The 23,199-nt window shown below is 42.1% G+C and overlaps 1 protein-coding gene across 1 annotated transcript in view; it reads left to right on the forward strand.

The window, feature by feature from the left end:
- The first annotated feature begins 4,914 nt into the window (after positions 1-4,914).
- The window catches only part of ypel2a (yippee-like 2a), a 30,132-nt gene continuing 11,847 nt past the window's right edge, over positions 4,915-23,199 (forward strand). Inside the window, exon 1 of the mRNA XM_079508240.1 lies at positions 4,915-5,097. The gene's annotated coding sequence lies outside the window, so the exon portion shown is untranslated. The remainder of the gene's footprint in view (positions 5,098-23,199) is intronic.

Below are 23,199 nucleotides of genomic sequence, written 5' to 3' on the forward strand. Positions count from 1 at the left end.
GACGTAACACTGATTGCTATTTGAAAACAATTTTGATATTATTAGGCATAACTGAAATAGATGAATTATTTGGCCCGGCATCTCAGCATGCAGTGTTCACATGATATCACTGAGGTTACTGCCATGGTACAGTTATATGCGCACAGAATAACTAGCTACTTCCGGGCCGCTTCCCTACTTCCTTCACAGGTGTTACCAATGCTACTAATTAAGGCTCTGTTCCATTTAGTGTGCAGTGGTTCTCGACACATTTCATTTCAAGGACCCCCATAACTCTGAGAGTGTACAAATGGACTCCCGTAAGGGTCCATTTGGTTCCATTTGTACACTCTCAGAGTTACACACCTGTACAGGGCCATTTGGAACCCAGTCACTCTCAAGGACACTTTGAGACTCACTGGTGTAGCAGAATGTTTCCAGTGTGCCAACACGCACAATAGCAGCACCCTGACTCTGTTTGAGCTTGAACAGAGCCTTTGAACAGAGCCTTCATTAGTATCAGCGGTAAACCTGTGAAGGAAGTAGGGAAGGTGCCCAAGTCCTTTCCAAAATGGCATGGGTGCATAGAGCTCATTGGTGTGTTTTTGTGGGAAGCCCAGACATACTGAGCAAGAAAGTACTGCCGAAGCAGACAACCCGCAAACACTCCAGGTTAAAACAAAATCCTTACGGTGCAAGGCTCGAATATACAGGTTGAAATGAAGAAAATGCCAGCACTCATTGTATGTCCTTTTCACATGAATTTATTTACCTCTGACGAGAGTTGATAACGAACGCGTTTCGGCCTGTGTGGCCTTCGTCAGCGTTATCCCAGACATACAAAAATAAAATTGTATAAAGTTAGTTGATGAAGAACATGAGCTCCATTCCATGGTTACAGACTACAGTCGTGGCGAGTTGCTGCTGTTGATCGAGGTGGATTCTTCTTGTCCAGAGTTAAACGAAGCACCAACATGTTCAAGAACACTTTGTCCACTTAAAAATGTGAGAGAAAGATGGACAGGAGAAGAAAGGACAAACAAGGTGGCTGTTTGGACACTACAGCCTAAAGTTCAACATGGTGGCTGTTTGGACACTACAGCCTAAAGTTCAACATGGTGGCTGTTTGGACACTACAGCCTAAAGTTCAACATGGTGGCTGTTTGGACACTACAGCCTAAAGTTCAACATGGCATGAATTGGCACACTGAGGGTATTTGCAAGTGGGCCATCAAATACTTGGCAAAAAAACAAGATTTGAATGATAAAGTGTCAAGGTATTGTTCTGTTAACCTGAAACATTACTACTACTACTATACTTAGTTATTTAGGTTGGTTCCAATGATCCAAGCTGGAACACAATCGATAGATTGGTCATTAAAAATAAACATGCTCTGAAAATTCACACGGCCCTCCCATCTGACTAACATCCATGTTGGTTGGGGAACCAATGCATTTGCACTACCTTTCTAATTGAGAATATATACTATGATATAATATTGTCTTAGATTTACAGTGAATCATGATTAATATCCATTCATGCATACGATACTGTATATAGGTCACATGTTCAGAATGCAGATACTTCAGTCGGCTACTTATGAGAAAAGATCATGCCAAATGTTTAATGTTTTACTGCATAAGACAAGAAGATATACACTATTTCCAATGCAACGAGTAAAAACAAAAGCTGCTTTATTATTCCTAAATTAATGCACTTTGGTTAGCTGTTGTCCCTGATAATTCTACCATTGATCAGGGACTACCATTATGTGATCATCATGGATTTTCATTGTGGCCACGAGATGGCGTATGTTGACAGCACATCATTCTAATCTGCTGGGAGCCTATGGCTGGGAGGCCAACTGGATGTTGGATGGAATGTATATGAGGACAAACAAACATGTGAATAAACCTTTAGTTTGACTGAATGCGACCTTTGCCAAACAGTACAGGAAATGAAATATGACATATCACACACTGTTGTCTGTTTTCTATTGTTTTTGTATACAGGTATAGCCTACTGACGCTGTCAAGCAAACCATTGTTTATATCAGGAGGTGGCGCTAGAGTCAAAGTAGTGTAGTGCTAATGCACAATTACCTACAGGTGAGACGTAAATAATTTCATGATGCGATAATGATAATTTATAGCAATATTAACATCGTAGTATAAATAATATTTCTACAATTGCTACAAAACCCCAATCATTTGGGGGCTTAAACAAGAAGTTGAAGGATAAAATCAAGTCGGAATCTGTCTGATATGATGTTCATATCATAGACTATATATACTATTGTAACATTTGGACGAAATGGCCAATTTTACATCGAGGCGCAGCCTGGTGCCCAGATGTTACTACTATAGTGTTATTTATAAGGTCAGACTCCACACCAATGCAACTGCCCAGTTTGTTTTGGGAAGTCTGGAGCCTTGTTTTAAGGGCCTTTTGAGGTGCTGTGGTACCAAGAGGTGCATGCAGTCGAAGAAACCTAGTATGAGAGCTCCTGTTAAGGATCTTCAAGGTGTTTTTATTGACCATGTGAGGAGATCCTGTAGAGGAATCTTACACCCGCTTCGAATGGGATTTTGGTTGACTTTTTTGATTACGTTGGTGGCCATTTTATCACATGGAAAGACTTGCCTCCAGGATGGAACCTAGGTAGCTAATTTCATCTTTTCGTGTGATAATATTGTCACCCACTAGAAGCCGTCGGCCTTGCTGAGATTACTATAGTCCTATAGTTTTTTTTTAGGGGTTTCTTGTGGCCCTACCATTAACATCCTATGGCAGGCAAAAATGTCAAACTTCCCTTATGCTTTAAGTAGCATGTGACATGTCGAACTAGGGGGTTTTCATGATTCTGAATACATTCCAAGCATTAGTTTTGCACAAAATACACTCCTTGGGCTAAAAACAGCCATAGCCACTTTGCCCAAATGTGCTGACCTCATCAAATTTTTTGCTGATCTCATCACATTTGTCATGACGTCTATGGCCGTTTTTATAGTAACCCCTATAACAAATTGCCCAATACCGACAGCTGGTCAGCAAGGGGATTCATGAATGTATATAGACAATATTATTATAGGCCAATAAAAAAGACTATACCAAATTTCCCACCCGTCCACCCCATCTGCCGGACTACTATTTGATCCAAAGAGAATGGGTTCAGTTTTTCCCAGGTGTAGTGATAGTTTGTTATCAGCGAGCCAGGTGCAGATTCTACCCCCGCCCCCCCCTTTTTTCCCCTCACTGTATATATTTCTTTTCCCTTTTTACCTCCTTTTTGATGAATTCCTGTTCTGTCTATAGAAGTGTCTATTTGTACGTCTCTAAATGTTTTGATGATTTGAACATGGTGGACCCTGTTGGAAACAAGTGTAATGCTTAATTGGGTCGTCCACTCACAGTTAACAGCCTTTGTATTGAGTTTGTGCTTGAAATGTACTGTAATTCTGCAAACTGTTAATAAATTCTTCAATCAATCAATCAATCAAAACCCAGTTCAGAGCTGAGGGCCTTTTCAACCTGCACTTTGTTTCTGTCTGAGACCAGCAGTGCTGAGGGCCTTTTCAACCTGCACTTTGTTTCTGTCTGAGACCAGCGGTGCTGAGTCATCCGCGAACAGGAACAAGTTGCACTCACAAGCTTTGATTGATTGATTTGATTGATTTATTAACAGTTTGCAGAATTACAGTACATTTCAAGTACAACTCAATACAACAACTGTTAACTGTGAGTGGACGACACCATAAAGCATTACACTTGTTTACAATAGGGCCCACCATTTTCAATTCATCAAAACAATTAGACGTACGAATATACACTGATACTGATGTTGTTTACATATAAGAATAGTTCCGTTCACCTCCACCATTACCTCCAATAATGATTGCAAGTAGTAGTTGCATGTTGTAAGGAGTTGCATTGGGAATCATTGGATTTGGCTGGCCTTTAATTATTGCCACACATGTTTACAGTAGGCCATCAGTGTGCTTTTACATGAGAGATACCATCCATTTGGTTACCAACTCTCCATTTAGCTGGGGAACACCTAGAACCCCCTCAAGGACCACTGGTGGTCCCTGGACCACTGGTTGAAAACCACTGATCTAAGATAATAGACTGTATTTCTTGAGTTTATTATATAAGTAGGCTGAATGTCGTTTGAAGTAATTGTCTGCACTCTGTAGCCTACATGCAAACAGACAGTACAGATGCATGAGATATAATTGTCCATATTAGGAAGTACAGACATATCTCACATATATACGTAATGGATGGCAAAAGTTGCCACGCATGTTCTGATGAATTGAAAAAGGTGGACCCTGTTGTAAACATAATGCTTAATCATGGTTCATCCATAAAACATTTTTTGTATTGACTTGTGCTTTCTTTTGAAATGTATCCATGTCTGCATACTGTGAAATAAAAATATCAATCAATCAATCAATCAATGCATATCTCGTCTTGAAATGCATTTAGTGCAAAATATAACAGATTCAATAATTCAATTAGTATAGACCTAATATGCAAGGCAAATGCAGCACTCTCTTGTGTGAGCAGTGAGCACTGAATATAGCTAGATATTTTAAATGGCTATACAATCATAAAACTTGTGATACAAAAACATGTCTGGACCTGCATAAAGCCCCAGAACAGAGCTACAAGAACAAATCTACAAGCTCTCAAGACGAACAGATCTACACGCTCTCAACAGCGACGTGTTGAGACTGAGCTTGTAGATCTGTTCTTTTTTGGGGGGCAATTGACACCGCTCGTGCGCCGTAAAGTAAAAAAAAAAAAAAGAAGAAGAAAAACCGACCAATCGACACAATGTTGCTATGCCGTGGCGACTACGCGATTGGCCACGCCGGGTGTCAGTCAACGGTGTTTGAGCCCCGCCCCCCTGCCGTGTGTGCTCAGCTCAATAACAGCAAAGCAGCTTTTATTGTTACAGTACCTCTCCTCTACACACACACACACACAGCCGCAGCAGGACTGCTCTGTTAAAACCTGTCAAAACTATACGAATAACAACATTTTGCAGCTGACAAGTGTTTCTCCGAACGACAGAAGGAGGGACAAGTTTATTCTTTTTTTCTTCTGTCAAGGTAATTACAACGTATGCATGGGGGCCTGCTGCTGTTTGGAGGGGGGGGGGGGCATTTTTGGTTAAAAAAATATGGATGGCTTTGCTTAACAACGCTTTAAAGTTTTTTTTGTTGTGACGTGACGTACGTTCTGTTTAATATGTCGTTGTTGTGTGGTTATGCTATTCGGTGGTTGTTTGGTTGCGCGCGCGTGTGTGTATGCGTGCGTGCGCGTGTGTGTTGTGATGATGCCAGCAGCATCATCTTCATCTTCATCATCATCACAGTTCGATTACACACTGTTCCACTTGTGCTGCTGGAGGTATATTTAGTCCACCATCCCATAGTCCAGAGAGGGTCGTCCTGTGATTGGCTATGGAGCTGATTTGTCAGCAGAGGGGTTGGCTGTGTGTGTGTGTGTGTGTGTGTGTGTGTGTGTGTGTGTGTGTGTGTGTGTGTGTGTGTGTGTGTGTGTGTGTGTGTGTGTGTGTGTGTGTGTGTGTGTGTGTGTGTGTGTGTGTGTGTGTGTGTGTGTGTGTGTGTGTGTGTGTGTGTGTGTGTGTGTGTGTGTGTGTGTGTGTGAGTGAGTGAATGATCTTAGAATTGCTCTTATTATTATTATTAGAAGCCATTCATCAGTCCTCCAGAGTCTAGCCTTTCAATAAACAGCTGTATATTTAAGCACTTGTGTGTGAGTGTGAGTGAACATTGAAACCTTATTTTATATTATGAGTCTGACTATTCTGAAACGCTTTTTGAAAAATGGACAGTGACATTTTTTGGAGCCAAATCTTAAGAGGGTCCCTCCTCGCCACTGTACGTGTACTGGCTCAAAATCCTTTCAAATGGGGAACCACAGTAGCTGATCCTTGATGTCCCCCCACAAAACACTGGCCTTACCAACCCTAGCATGTATAGACTAGGTTTCACTGGTCTTACCAACCCTAGCATGTATAGACTAGGTTTCACTGGCCTTACCAACCCTAGCATGTATAGACTAGGTTTCACTGGCCATACCAACCCTAGCATGTATAGACTAGGTTTCACTGGCCATACCAACCCTAGCATGTATAGACTAGGTTTCACTGGCCTTACTCACCCTAGCATGTATAGAGTAGACTAGGTTTTACTTACCAACTCCAGCATGTATAGACTAGGTTTTCAACTTTCTAATCCTAGCATGTATAGACTAGGTTTTCACTGGCCTTAACAACCCTAGCATGTATAGACTAGGTTTTCAACTTACCAACCCTCGCATGTATAGACTAGGTTTTCAATGTACCAACCCCAGCATGTATCGACTAGGTTTTCAACTTATCAACCCCAGCATGGTTTTCAACTTACCAAACCTAGCATGTATAGACTAGGTTTTCAACTTACCAACGCTAGCATGTATAGACTATGTTTTCACTGGAGGCAGGCTTGTTGACTCCGGCAACCAAGTGGCCAGTCACAGAGCGGCTGTCCTTTTGGACAATGGGATTTCATTCTAGCCACACTTTTAAGTTGTGCTTGTGGCGTATCCTGCAGCACCTCCGAGCAACACCTTTAACATATTATTCAAACACACACCTCTGCATATATACGACTCAACGGTGCTTCTCTAACCTTTCCATGTCAAGGAGGACCCCCAAATAAATATGGCGGAGCCCCATATGAAAATAATGTGAGCCAGAGTAGTCCCCCCACTCCCCATACAAGATGTGTGGTGTTAAACTGTTTCAGGCTATATTACAATTTGTTGTAAGTTTTTTTGTTTATTTCAAGAGTTCTTATATGTATAGGGATGAAGTGGTTACAAATGTTACATCCACAAGGACCCCACTTTGAGAACCACTGCTGTGCATTACAACATCCAAACTGTTATTGCTTATATTATCAGGTAAAGGGGGAAGTTGTTCTTTGTCTGTTTTTAGAGGAACAGGAACCAGTGCATAACGTAACATCATCTTGGTTCTACAATCTGATCCAAATAGCCATTCACCACACACACACACACACACACACACACACACACACACACACACACACACACACACACACACACACACACACAGGTTGACAAGGTTTTCTTTTTTTCTTCCGTGGTTTGTTGTTCCTTGTTTATGTGGTGTCCCCAAATAGACCGCAGGTCTGACCGTTTGCACTCTGGCTGTTTTGTTGCATTCATGGCTGCAGCCTGTAGGTCAGGAACTGTCAACTGTCAAAAGAAAGCAACTCAACTGACCTGCATCAACACAATGGCAGAAAGAAACATTCAAGTTCTATTTATTTTTTTCTTGGCCATTTAGGCCGATTCTACAAATGCCTTCTAAAAAGGTGGTTCTTACACTTCCTAAAATGTTCAAAAATAGCGCTTGTGCATCTGCTATTTTTTAATAGGGATGTGCTGATGAGACATTTTGGCCGATATCGATATGCGATATAATTAATTACTGTTACTGTTATAACCGATATTACCGTTGTCGATCTGATCTCATTATGTGTTAAAAATATATATAATTTGTCCATTCTGAAAAATACATGTAACAGGGTGTCTGCACTGCAGGCTTAGGCAAGTCCGATTTAACTGTAATACCTTTATATTTAATATTGTGAGCTTGTGGATCTGTTCAAGCTGTTACTTTGGGGCTTGTTTATCTGTAAAGACAAACCGATTAATCGGACCAATTAATTAATCGGTGTGATTGATTAATCAAACTGATGCCGATTAATCTAAAAACAACTAGAATCGGCCGATACCGATGTGTTTGCCAATTAATCTCCCATCACTAATAGCCGATATATTAAAATCTAAAATGACGCAGATCGGGTTCCCTGTTTCAATAATGTATGTGTGTGTGTGGCTTGAGTTTTTATCTTGTGTAAAGGGCTTGTGGTGCGGGGAACGTTTGAGCAAATCATTGCACATCAGTCTGAAAACTGTTTGTGTGCGTGTGCGTGCGCGTGCGAGCAAATCATTGCACATCAGTCTGAAAACTGTGGTGTGTGTGTGCATGTGCGGAGAGGGCACAAATGATCTTAGGACTGCTCCAGTGCCATTATGATGATTTGCTGTATGCATACAGCCAGCGGCATCAAGCCTTGCTGTGTAGTTCAGGCCAGGGTACTGAGCGAGAGGAGAAGCCATTCATCATTCCTCTAGCAGCCTTTTAATAAAACCACTGTATATTTAAGCACAACACTAACAGCTACCTGACATCGGGCGGTGAGAGAGCTGAATTGACAATAGGCCCACAGTGTGTGTGCACAGTAAAGTCCTCAGTGTTTCGTTTCGCTCTGAGGGGTCCATTTGGTTGCATTTGTACACCTCTCGGAGTGAAATTAAAGACAGGATTGTACTGTGTGGGCCCTTCACAAGGGAGCCATACAAAGCAGCGTTGCCAGATTTTGCGAGGGAAATATAAGCAGCAAGCAGGTCTTATGAAAACAAGCCCAAAAGAAGCGACTAATAATACGCCACATGAGCACTTTAAACCTATATGAGCTCATCTACAAGCTCACAACGCAACGCTGTGTGCTTGTAGATCTGTTATTTTTTTAGAATTTCTTTTAAACATTTTAAAAACACAGATCATGCATCTTCAGATGGGGATTAGGGACAAGAAGTACATGTTAATTTCGGGGTCCTTGACTCCTTGGCATGAACATATTTGAGAAACACTGGTTTAAACAGCATTTTGAAAGCAAGCCTACAAGCGACTTCACAGGAAAGCCAATAAAGTCGCGTTATAATAAGCAGGTCTACATGGCAACACCGCATACAACAAAGTCCATAGAATGGAGCTTGTTTTTCAGCCCTGGGCCCACTGCCAGGCAGGCAGCACCCCCACCCCACCCACCCCCGATCTCACCCCACCCCCCACCGTATCCCCGACCTCCTGCACCTATTCTTTGACTTGTTGTTCACACCTATTTCCTGCCCCGCTGCCTAACTCATTTAGGACTGAGACCAGATTCTATAAATGTCTACTAAAAATACAGTTTTCTGGAAAAACCTATGTTTCTATGTCAGTGTTTCTCAAGCTATAAGGACCCCAAAAATAGCAGATCTTCAAGCTTACAGCGCCACTATGAGCTTGTAGATCTGCTCCATATTATGGGGAAGGGAAGGCTGTAAACACAGACACATGGACAGTGGTGAGGGAAAAAAGTACTCAAATGTTGTACTTACTGTAAGTAGGCTAAAAGTATCAATAATACTGCAATGTATAGCAGTACTCCGTTACAAGTAAAAGTCCCGAAAGTTTACTTGAGTAAAGGTATAGAAGTATTGGCATTAAAATGTACTTGCAGTACCAAAAGTTGAAGTACTTATTGTGTAGATTACAATTTCACATGTATAAAAATCATTTGAAAATAGCAGATCTACAAGCTCATGAAAATAGCAGATCTACAAGTTCACAATCATGTGTCACATGTCATCGCAACACATAATTGTGAGCTTGTAGATAATAATAATAATCTGCAAGTAAGTAATCTGCAAAGTAACTAGTAAAGTTTTCAAATAGTGGAGTAAAAGTACGATATTTGCCACTGAGATGTAGTGGACTTGTGGAGTTGAGGTAAAAGGATTGGCAATTGAAAATACTCAAAGTACAAATATATAAAAATTGTATCAAGCACGGTACTTAAGTATATGTAGGCTACTTACTTACTTTACACCACTGCACAATGGAATAATAATAATAGGAATCAGAAAAAGAGTAGGGCTGTGTCGTTCTTCTATTGACTATAGTGAAAGATACATTGTTGGAAGGCGATCTTTGGCTCAAAGGGGGCAGCCTTCAAAGTAAAATCTTCACAGTGTCAAGTAGCTTAACCACCACTCCAGACTGGTGTTTCCCCAAAACAGTGGGCCCATTTTTTTGTATGTGTCGCCGCCGGCAAGATATCCCAAAGTTTTGTTTTGAGTTTGTAAATCTGCTGCTTTTGGTGCTTTTGTGTGTGACGCTGTAGTGTGGTCAATATTGAACTTCAAATGTATGAAAAGAACATTTGACAATGAATAATTTATCCAGCGAAATTAGCAAAACAAGTACATCTCAAACACCTAACTGAACTTGATTTTATTTACAGTAACCGCTATAGCCCCATTCATAACATGTCCAACATAACATTGCCGCTGATAAGAAAATAGTTACAAATACTGGCCGATATATCAGGTTCTAAAAAGGCAAAACCTTCAGATTTCGGGAGGTGTAGTTCCAGACTCTATATTATATAGCATCCGGTGATTGTGGAATAGTTGTCTGCCTATGTGAGACTGCGTTGTGTGTGTGAAAGTGTACAGTTGGGTGCCACCGATATTGTCCCTTATCATTTGACCCATTTAGGCCTGACCTCAAAATTTTAAAAAAAATCCTTCTAAATCCTCCAGTTTTCTGAAATAAATATTTTCACGATTTTTCAAAAATAGCAGACCTACAAGCTCTATGAGCTTGTAGATCTGCTATTTTTCAATAGCTAAATTATAACAATGTTTAAAACACCAAAAGGGGTTCCCGCCCAAAATGGGTTAACTGTCCTTTTGCGCAGATCACGCAAACCTCAGCAAAAAGAAAAGGACAATATCGATGGCCTCCAACTGTAAATGTAATGTTTTGGGGGAGTTTTTGCGTGTCTATTTCCGCGTGAGCTTCTAACAGACAGTCAGTTAGCCCACATTTCCACGCTGTTGTTGTTGCCATGTTTCCCTGTCTATGGAAGTCCTTTTCCATAGCACCCACCCAGCAGCCTCCAGGCAGGCCCTATGGAAGTCCTTTTCCATAGCACCCACCCAGCAGCCTCCAGGCAGGCCCAGGTGGCCAGTCGGTCCCATCTGGCTAGCCCAGCTGCCGTGACTTAAGCCTCAGTACTATGCTGCGCCATTGTCGGCTCCATCAGCTCTTATTGTCGACAAGCGACACCGTTGTGCAACCGAGAGTAAAAGCTTTAAAATCTGCAATCCGGATGGGATTGATTGAAAATTTTATTAACAGTTTGCAGAATTACAGTACATGTTCAATTCATCAAAACATTAAGAGACGTACAAATAGACACTTCTATATAGACAAAGAACAGTACAGGAATTCATCATAATGGAGGTAAAAAGGGAAAAGAAACGTATACAGTGAGGGGAAAAGGGGGGGTGGGGGGGGATTCAGATTTTACGGGGGCCAGTTTCGAATTGCAGCCGTCCGTAGGTGCCCTTTGAGAGCGGTTTTGAAGGAGTCAAGGGATTTGCATGTCTTAATGACTGTTGGTAGGGCGTTCCACAATTTGGTGGCATAGGAGCGAAAATAATTTAGTCCCTTGTTTGTGCCGAATCTGGGTTGAACATGGTTCGTTGCACTCATTTGATTGATAGTGTTAAGGGTACGTGATATGTTCTGGTTAAAACGAAACGTTTTTGATTTTGTTCAAAGGTTAAACTAAAGCACTATCAGTGGTGCAAAGTAATGAAGTACATTTACTTAAGTACTGTACAATTTCCAATACTTTTACTTCTACTCCACTACATCTTGGATCCAAATATTGTACTTTTACTCCTACATTTATTTGAAAACTTCAGTTACTAGTTACTTTGTAGATTTTGATTATTATTACGAAACATACATTAACCACTTCAGCCCTATATAGCCGATCTACAAGCTCACAATGCGTCGCAATGCATTGGGAGCTTGTAGATCTGCTATTTTCAAAAGATTTTTTATAAATTTGAAAACTTGAAATGGGACATTCTGCACAATGACTACTTTTACTTTTGGTACTTAAGTAAATTTTTACTTGTAATAGAGTACGTCTTCTATATTGCAGTTTTGCTACTTTTACTTAAGTAAAGAATGTGAGTACTTTTTCCACCAGTGGTTTGTTCAGTAACAGAGAGTCAGGTCTCCCTGTCTCCCCTCCAGCTCTTTAAATGCATATCAAATATGTAAACACTGATTCAAACGACTTAAGAACTGTCTGGGCCGAGCGCTCACAAAAACCTAGTAGTAGTCTACGTTTAAAATGACCCCAAACCTGTTTGGAAGTGAAATATCCCCTGTAAGGTGTCCACTCACTCCACTGTCGAGGTCTGAGACCGCACAGTGGAGTGAGTGGACACCTTACAGGGGATATTTCCACTCACTCCACTGTCGAGGTCTGAGACCGCACAGCGCACACACAGCAGCGCATACACACTGACAAGCAACACCCTCGGGGTGTTACTTTAACACTGGCAGTGTGAAACTAGAAGCTCACCGGGCCTATGTTCCTGCTGTAAACACAGCAGCGTTCACTTATCCCTGTGGACTGTAGAACCGCAGTGTTGCGTTGACACACCGTCAAGAGTTTAACCTACTAACATGTGTGATAATCCTAACTGGCTGCGCACGCACACGCACACGCGCTCACACACACACACACACACACACACACACACACACACACACACACACACACACACACACACACACACACACACACACAGTTCTGATGCTGAATAATAAACAACTGTGATCCTCTCAAACATAAAACACACGGCGCATGGCGCCCATGTCGTCAATAGAACAACCACTCTAATTAACCCCATACGTTGTTGGGCGTTATACCATCGTTCCCCAAACAGTGGGACGGGACCCATTTGTGGGTCACGGACATCTTTTGTTTCTTTTTGTTTTTACAATATTTTTGGGGGCTTTTTGCCTTTTATTGATACATATAGGTAGGTAGACAGGAGACGGGGAGAGAGATGGGGGGTGGGAAGACATGCAGCAAAGGTCGTCTGGATCGGGACTACCAGCCTAGGTGCCCGGACCGCTAGGCCGGTCCGGGCCACCACGGAGTGCACGGACCAATTTTCAAATGGGTCACAACTCGAGTAAACCTCTCTGGCTGACAAGACCACATGACGGAGATCTCTGTCCATGGCAGTCAGTGTGTTAACTCACCCGTCGCCAATTGCGCCTTTTGACGCCTTATTTAATATCGATTGATTACAGTGATCAACTGCGTCCAGTATGCCCTCATAACACTCCGGTAGCAGTCCGTTAAAAAAAAGAAGAAAAAAAAACGCAAAAGGAAATTTCACTGGCTTATGCTGTCTATGTCTATGTGTTCTTTTTGGGTCAAAACAAGCTAGATTTGCGCATCATTTCCCAAGGCGATATGATCCATGCTTACAAAAAGTATGTTTTGGGTGGACTAAATTACATTTGCGGCAGCCGTTAAATATCTGATTTTTACTTCCTGACTGGGAGTTTCCGTCCAAAGCGGCATTCAATCTAATTTTAACAGCGGGGGACAGCCAGACGAATTGTCCAGAAGTGCATTATTTGTCGATGGGACCCACCCGGCAACTACTGGCGATAGCAGGCGAACAGGCGATGGTCGAAAACTGGGCGGAGGAACGTTTTTAGTTATTTATTATTTTTTTCTTATATTCTTTGGGGGGAAATTAACAAAATTAAAATACAATAAAAAATGCAATAAAAGTTATGAAACAAATAATTGTTAGATAATAATAAATAAAGCGCTTTTCGACACATGGTTACAACGTGCTTTAAGTGCTTTGATAATATAGCTCATTTTGTTGGGGAACCCCTGGAACCCCCTCAAGGACCCCACTTTGAGAAGCAGTTCCTCAGTGCGTTCACACAGGAACTATATGAAATAGTCTGACCATACAGGAAGTGAGCATGCAGACCAATCAGTGAGGTGATGATTACGCAACATGTGGCTGCTTTGCATCCTGGGTTAAAACAAGGACTGTCTAAAGAGGACGAGACGCGAAGACCGTACGGGCGACGCCATGTTGCTCCATGGTGCTCCATGGAAGGAAAGAAACATGCGCAGTTGAGACCAAGGAAGCTGAACGCGGAAGTGTTGGCTGCATATAGCCCATTGCGCATGTTTCTTTCCTTCCATGGAGCAACATGGAGCAACATGGCGTCGCCCATACGGTCTTCGTGTCTCGTCCTCTTTAGACAGTCCTTGGGTTAAAACAATGCACTCATGGTTTCTCTTCAGGGCTGAAAGGCCATTATTTTCTTATCAATTATTCAATTGATACCTGTTTTTATTTGTATTATCGATTAGTTCGATGAACTGTTTCATCCCTGGAATAGACAATAAAGGATACTTCTGAATAAAAGTGAGTTTACACAAACGACTCATCATGAAGTGAATCAAACCATACCGCAAGTGAAGAGAGTGCTGGTCATTCTGATCAATGATCAGGTCATCCTTTTTTAATTTCAAAGATTCCCCATAACTCTTAGAGCGTGTACACACAAATGGAACCAACATTTGGTTCCATTTTTTACACACAGAGTTGTAGACCTGCAACGGTCCATTTGGAACCCCCTCAGGGGTGAACCTCACTTTGAAGAACCACTCACCTAAGACCTAGGTGTTGGGGGTCTTCAACACGGGGGCCAGGGGTGAACCTCACTTTGAAGAACCACTCACCTAAGACCTAGGTGTTGGGGGTCTTCAACACGGGGGCTAGCGTCCCCGTTTCTCCTCCCTTTGTGATAGGAACTGGTTTTAAAGGCCACTCAACACCAATGATTTGCGACACAACTCCTTGCAACATGCAACTACTTGTCTTGACACCATTATCCCAAATGGCAGTTGCAAGGAGTTGCATTGGTGTGGACTGGCCTTTACATTAACCACTTGAACCCTAGCATCACCTTACTGAGGGCAACATTAGCCAAAAAATAGCCAATCTTCAAGCTCACAATGCCTCACAGAGGTTCGTGGGGAAATAGAGCAGGCCAAATGCAAGTTTGTCTATGAATGATTAAAATTGTATTTTAATTGATTTTGGAAACATCCTTTAATCCTTTTCCCCCCCCCAAAAAAAACTAAAACTAGGAAAGCGTGTAATTTTTTTGTATTTGTGCATTTTGCTATTCAAAAATAGCAGACCTGCCTTACGGGGCAGGTCATTTTTGAACATTTTAGGAAAATCTTGAAAGTGTGAGAACTACTGATTTAGAAGGCATTTGTAAAATGGGCCTGGAGTCTCAATGGGTTCATGTGCAAAGGGTCAAAGGTGAACACCTTCCACAACAGGCCAAGCAATTTAATTGGCCTCCAGTATTCTACAGCTTTCCCTGGAAACACCTGATCAACTCAACACACTGTAAACCTGTATGAAGTGAAGTCTGTGTATTGCTGAGGGCTCGGGTCCTCTGCAATACTACACCTGAGATAAGATAAGACTTTTATTTGTTATCACTGCATTAACCCATTTTGGGCGGGAACCCCTTTTGGTGTTAGCATTATGTTATGCTTTAGCTATTGAAAAATAGCAGATCTACAAGCTCGTAGCGCGCCACCGAGTGGCGCGCTACGAGCTTGTAGGTCTGCTATTTTTTGAAAAATCGAAGAACGACTGACATGGAAACGTAGCTTTTTCAGAAAACTGTCAGGATGTAGAAGACATTTTTAGAATCTGATCTCAGGCCAAAATAGGTTAAATACACATTTTCAACTGCTATCAAGATGTTGGAATATGGCCATACTGACGTGGTTTTCAGCGATGTCGCTCGGCTGTGCTCACTTGGAGCGTCCGCAGGACGGTGCAGACATGTCGGGGGCATGGAAAGTAGGGGAGACTAATATTTACTATTCTGTGCCTATCGGTACGCAACTCGAACGGCGCTGAATCATGGCATAAAACTATTGTCCGTCATAGTCCAGTCGAGTCAAGTCATCTTAGTCTATTAATAAGTGTAAAGTGACAAGTCGATCGGATGAATGGTTTTCAAGATATGTGAATGACAGACAGACAATTACTTGGATTGATTGATTGATTGATTGATTGATTGTGAAAAAGAGGAGAGGAAACGTCTCATTTTGTAATTGGTATAGTGGCTCCTCCTGTAACCGACGGCATCAATCCCCCATGATGCATTCATGGTGCAAACCTGCCACTTACAGCGTGAGCGGAGGAGGAGGTGTGGGCTTGTTGTTGTTCAGGTCAGCTCAGGTAAAGGATGAGGGAAGGCCAGTGAGATACTGTAGATGGCATGACCTCAAAGTAACTCCCAGATTCACTTGGCTTGTACAAACCGGATATCCCTGCACAAGAGCTGCATGCTATCGACTGCTCATTTCAATATTTGGGACGGTCACGACTCGGTCCTCCCAGTCAGTGCTCTGAGAAGCACTGGTGTAGTTGTATAATGTAATTAACCGGGACTAAACCAAATGGCATGCTATCTTTGCTATTTAAGAGCTAAATGCAGCACATTCTGCACTCATGGTGTGAGTCGGAGGTAGGTTTTCCTCCCTCTCTTTGATAACATGCAGAAAGAGCTCTTTGTCTTCTTTTCCCTCCTTTCTTCCATGATGTGGCCTGTATGTCTCTCTCTCTCTCTCTCTCTCTCTCTCTCTCTCTCTGCACTGCACTGTACCTTTCCTCTTCGTCTCTCTGTCCCTGCTTTGTTGTCTCTCCTATTTTTGTTTGTTGTTTAACCCGGTGCTTCACAACCTTTTCCTCAAAATAATCATATTTGAACTGGGTACCCACGCAAAAATATTTGTAGTATTGTAGCTGTGTTGTAGGAGTTGAGATATTACATTTGGTTTGACCTCGGCTCCACAGATGCATATTGTGACAATAGCTGACCGACCAAAAGGTCAAATGTTGGTTGGTTTGTTTTCTGTTGAGTGAGAAAACAATGTTGCACATTAAGCTAATCATGTGGACCCCACACACACAAAATAAAATAAGAACTTCACATGGGGATCCAGGGCCACAGGTTGAGGTCCACTGGTTTAACCCATCTCTGTCTCTGTCAGCCTTTCCATATCCAAATTGAAACCTCTTATCTCCATATTTCCACGTTTCCTTTTTTCCCCTACTTTGTTGTACAAGAATGTGTTGTACAAAGCACTGTGGGAACAGCAGCTCTACAAGCTCACACGACGTGTAGAGTGTGTAGATCATCTATTTTCAATATAACAACCCAAAAGGAACGGTTCATTTGGACATACTAACTGTACAGGTTTCCACATTATGTTCTCCTTGCGCTGCACAATACAATCTGAGTGAATACAAAAAAATATATCCCACCCTGGATTTGACATGTGAAAATCTGTCGTAATACTTTCCAGTGCCTTCGGCATTGAGAGTTTGCGCTGGAAAATCATCACCCAGCCTTAGGTTAAAAAAAAAAAAAAACTTCAAAACGCGTCATTATGTGGGCTGGTGGCAGTTCTCCAATGGAAGCTCTCAGAACTATATTACATTTTATTGCTTGTAGGAGTTGGTCCTGGTCAGAGCTGCTCACTGCTCACTGCAACTGCAACTTATTTTAATGAATACAACATTATTTTATTAACCAATCTGTATGGTAGAGAGTATGACCCATTTACACCTCACTTTAACCATTATTGTAAACTTTAGCTGTTGAAAAATAGCAGATCTACAAGCTCATAGCGCTTGAGTAGATCTGCTATTTTTGAAAAATCGTGAAAATGTGTGCAGATCTATGCTCTTTCACAGCTATCGTTTTTAACTCCTATATTTGCTTCTGGAAGGTCCCTGGAACAACATATTTTGAGATGGGAGTCAGCAGCCAATTGCATATATTTGTTTGGGTCCTTAGTTCACACCAGGCATAATGACCAGTAATTAATCCATTGAGACCTGGAACGCATCCATGTCACGTTAGCGTTAGCGTTTTAAACATTATGTTATAATTTAGCTATTGGAAAATAGCAGATCTACAAGCTCATAGCGCGCCACCGAGTGGCGCGCTATGAACTTGTAGGTCTGCTATTTTAGAAAAATCGTTAAAATGTGCCTCAAATCTTTCCGAAAATTGTCATGATTTAGAAAACTTTTTTTTTAAAATTTCGACGTCAGGCCTGAATGGGTTAAATTAAATGACTCGGCATAATATCATTGCTGTCGGGCAGAAACCTCTCATCTCCATTTGAACCTTTTGTGTTTCCCCGTGAATTAACGCTCTACTTGATCACGCTACGGCGTCGCACCAAAGCATCAAAAGCAGTAGATCCCCACGCTCGAGACACGGTGCGAAGCGACCCGCTTTGAGCTTGTTGATCTGCTGCTTTTGCTATTTTTTTATTTGAATCCTGAAAAGTAACAGTTTTGGATGGGGACTGCCCATAGTCTCGACACGCCACTATTCAGACTACGTGGCTTTGCGTGCCGTTAGGGTTAGGGTTACTGCTAGACGGATGTTAGGTTCTTAGCTTACTTATGATCCTTACTTGTGAGCTTGTAGATCGGCTATTTTCAGCATGCAATCAAGTGTAAAATAACTTGTGTCTTTTACTTATACTGGATCTCTTGTCCACTAGTCCCTTTCTAACATTTTAGTCTGGTTTGTATCATTTGTTGACAAAACTGTCAGTATATTTAGCCTTAGTTTTAGTCATACAGCTTTCGTCAGTGAAAAAACGTAGTCGACGAACATTTTTTTGTCATAGTTTTGTCGACGAAATCAACACTGATAATGACCATTAATTTACCTTGATAAATGCCGTCTCTCGCGATATGTATATCTTGCATGATGATACCTTGACGAAGGTACATTTTCAAATATCCGATACATCTTGCAACCTTAGTGGCCAAATGCCATAGTGTTCAGAAAAATCACACTTCAAGCCACAGTACTGTATGACTGTCCTCTAAATAGCAACCCCCACACCCCCGTCCTCCCGTCCTCCAATCCCTGTTGTGAAATGACAACCTTTATAGCTCAGCGTAACCCGGTCAACAGCGGTTCAATTCAACCACTTTAACCCATTCTGACCTGAGATCAGATTCTAAAAATGTCTTCTACATCCTGACAGTTTTCTGAAAAAGCTGTTTCTATGTCAGTCGTTCTTCGATTAAAAAAAAATAGCAGACCTACAAGCTCGTAGCGCGCCACTCGGTGGCGCGCTATGAGCTTGTAGATCTGCTATTTTTCAATAGCTAAAGCATAACATAATGCTAACACCAAAAGGGGTTCCCGCCCAAAATGGGTTAACCAGCCGAGCCCTCGCGTCACCTATTCTACGAACTCGCAACGCGTCACGGCGCGACACGTTGTGAGCATGTAGATCGGCTATTTCCAACGAATAGATTTTGTTTTAGCGTATATATATATATACCTGTAGTGTAGACCCTTGAGGGACATCGGTCAATGTACTACGTATAGTATGTAGGCCTAGGGTTTAAGTGGTAAAGCCCCCAGCCCTATTAATACAGTAGACTACTTGGTCGTACAACAAACGGCTAAAGCAACCGATCCACACGCTCACAGCGTGTCGCATCGTGGCCGCGCTGTGAGCTTGTAGATCTGCTTTTTTAGCTCCTTAAAATCCAAACATATATGTACACGTGCCCAAAAATAGGGACGGCAGGTTTGAAAGTGGTTAAACCAACCCACCCATATATACATATTTAGATGCCGGCTGACCCTGGCTTGGCTTGGCTTGGCCCGGCTGGCTCAGGGCGTCAGCATCGCGGAACATGACACACACACACACACACACACACACACACACACACACACACACACACACACACACACACACACACACAGAGAGAGAGAGAGAGTTTTAATCTACTGTAGCAGTTGGACGCTCATGCAGCAGCTGCCGTCCCGTCCCGTTGGTGGCTTGGCTATAACCCACCAAGCTTACAGTATTTTACGTGTGTGTGCGCGTGCACATGCGTGCGTGCGTGCGTGCGTGTGTGCACGAGCGTGTTGGTGGCTTGGCTATAACCCACCAAGCTTACAGTATTTTATGTGTGTGTGCGCGTGCACGTGCGTGCGTGCGTGCATGCGTGCGTGCGTGCGTGCACGAGCGTGTTGGTGGCTTGGCTATAACCCTCCAAGCTTACAGTGTTTTACACATGCGTACAAAAGGCAGTACTCCCTCCTCCTCCTCCTCCTGCTCCTCTTAACCGTGGGAATTTGTTGGTAATCATCACTGGCGGCGGGTGGAAAAACATTGTATGTCCAAAAAAAAAAAAGCTACTTTTCAGGAAATAAAATAACTTTGGTTACAAATGGATCCGATGAGCTTGTTAATATGTTTTGTTGGTTAAATATTTATGATAAAACACGGCAGACAAACGTACATGTTGTTCGTTCTTTTTTTCTTTTTTTTTTCCTTTATTGAGTGAATACTTTATTAGCCATAAATGTAAACATGTCATCATGTGGTACAGTCAGACATAAAGACTAAAAGCATAACACAAAAAAGTCCTGGGGACTTTCCATTGTGGTCCTATTGCATAACACAATAATACATCATCATCAACATCAACAAATGCAAACATCTTTATGTACAAAGGAGATGGGAAGCCTACCTCCCCTTGTGGTCTTTTTTAAATTTCACATAATGGGCCAGTCAATCTAAGATTTGACCCAAAATAAATTGCACAGTGGCACAGTTGGTAACGCTGTCGCCTCACAGATAGAAGGTCCTGGGTTCGATTCCCGCTCGGGACGCTGTGGGTGCTGGCGGCGTGTTTCCTCCTCCGCGTCATTAGTGCCCATACCACAGGCGGGGCTGGCGAAAGGGCCTTTCTGTGTGGAGTTTGCATGTTCTCCCCGTGTCCCCTAGGGTAGGTACCCTCACAAAAAACATGCAGTAATCCTGGTCTCTAAACTGCCTCCCCCTGGCCAGGAGGAGGGGAAAAGGAACTAGAAATAGCAGATCTACAAGCTCACAGGGCATCGCTTCGTGCTGCGTTGTGAGCTTGTAAATCGGCTATTTTCACTACCTTTCTAGTGAAAACATTTGTTTTCTAATTTATGGAATGTCTTTGATTTGAAAAGGAAAAGAAAAATCATTGGATTTGTTTTTAATTCATGGGAAATTGAGTTTTTTGAAAATGTTTTGAAATAATAATTAAAAACAAGATGTAAGAAATAAATAATTGAGGGACCCATAAAAATGTGTCCGGGTCCCAAAGTTCTAGCCTCGGAAACCCAGACGCTTTTATTTCCAGGGAGAAAAAAAAAAAGTCTGGGTCCGAGTCTACTTCAATTCGGCATACAGTAGCGCAAACGTCGATCACTCTCTGCTGATTTCTGATCGTCTGCACCTTTGTTAAATTGACGCACAGACGCACACACGTACACACACACTCCTCTGTCGCTCTAATGAATTAGTCTCATGTCGCGCAGCTGCGTCTAGATTCTCCCGGCAGATCGTGCCGGGAGCTGCCTCTGCCATAGAAAGCATAGGTGGACACCAGGCTACCAAAGTTCCAACGCAGTCTTTGTGAAGCAGTGCATTAGGGTAATGACGTATGGGATAAAATATCTTCATGTTTTATTCACACTCTAAGGTACAGGCTTAGAGTTTCACGCTTCCTCTCGGAACACGTAGAGTAGACTTTCAGTGTCCACTGACATCAGTACCAGTAAGACGCCTGAGGGTGAGAAGCAACCTAGGTCGTGTGGACACATCCGCCTCATTGATGGCAGACTGCTGGGCGAGCGCTGGCGCTTTGGCATGGGGGGGTCAGATCAACATGGAATGAATTCTGTACTTCCCATATAACTTAGGAGCATGTCTTGAGTGTACAGTGTTTGATGAGGTCAGCTCTATACAGTATATGGAAATCTAAGGGTGGTAGCGGGGACATTCTCTTGAGCAGGGGTGGGCAACTTTGACGATGGAGAGGGCCACTATATTTCCACACTCACTCCCTAGGGCCATATATTACTGTCATAGCAAAAATAGCCGCTCTACAAGCTCAAAACGCGTCGCGCTGCGACGCGTTTTGAGCTTGTAGATCGGCTATTTTTGCTATATTCGAATTGAAATCTTGGAATTTTTGCTATTTTTGAATTGGAATCCTGAAAATTAACATTTTTATGTAATTTCAAATGCCTTTAATTATACTTGTGTTGAGCATTGAGCTACTAATTTAGACTGAAGTAATTAAAGCGGGTCATGTTTGCATGTTGTGGAATTGTAACAGCTGAAACCAATAATATATCACTATTCTGACCTGAGGGCCACATTAAGTGAAGGTGGGGGCCGCATGTGGCCCCCGGGCCGCCAGTTGCCCACCCCTGCTCTTGAGTGTACAGGGTTTGATGAAGGCCCAGGTAGGGCCAGGCCTTCATTTTCGGGCCTGTTGAGAACGGCTGCCGGGTGCGTCTGCACTAATAACTTTGGGGCGGGCCCGTCTAGAGTTTGAATGGACAGGTATAATAGTCCGGCAGCCGACAGGCTTCTTTTGTTTAACCCATTCAGGCCTGACGTCGAAATTAAAAAAAAAAAGTTTTCTAAATCATGACAATTTTCGGAAAGATTTGAGGCACATTTTAACGATTTTTCAAAAATAGCAGACCTACAAGTTCATAGCGCGCCACTCGGTGGCGCGCTATGAGCTTGTAGATCTGCTATTTTTCAATAGCTAAATTATAACAATGTTTAAAACACCAAAAGGGGTTCCCGCCCCAAAATGGGTTAATGGTTAATGTGGTTAAACGCTAACGTGACATGGATCCGTTCCAGGTCTCAATAGATTCAAGTGGGAAATTTGGTATATAGTATTTTTGTATTGACCTAAAATTTTGTCTATATACATACGTACATGAATCCACTTACTGACCGGCTGTTAGTATTGGGCAATTTCTTTTTTCATTAACATTCCATGGCAGACAAAATTGTCAAAAATGTCAAACTTTCCTTATGCTTTAAGTAGCATGTACCATGTCAAACTAGGGTTTTTTTTATGATGCTGAATCCATTCAAAGCATTGGTTTTGCACACAATACACTCCTTGGGCTAAAAACGGACATAGACGTCATGACAAATGTGATGAGGTCAGCACAAATGTGATGAGGTCAGCACATTTTGGGCAAGTGGCGTTGGCTGTTTTTTTGTCGTATTGTGTGCAAAACTAATGCTTGGAATGGATTCAGAATCATGAAAACCCCCTAGTAAGACATGTTACATGCTACTTTTTTTTCAACAATGTATTTATTTTCCTTTTTCCACACAAATGACAATACAAATATACAAAGAAACAACAATGAACATTACAAGACAATTACTGATATAAAGAAAGCAAAACAACAAAAAAAACAAAACAACAACACTTCATCCTTAAGATGTTACATGCTACTTAAAACAAAATGGAAAGTTTGATAT

Source organism: Electrona antarctica, assembly GCF_951216825.1.
Source record: "Electrona antarctica genome assembly, chromosome: 8".
Lineage (NCBI taxonomy): Eukaryota > Metazoa > Chordata > Actinopteri > Myctophiformes > Myctophidae > Electrona > Electrona antarctica.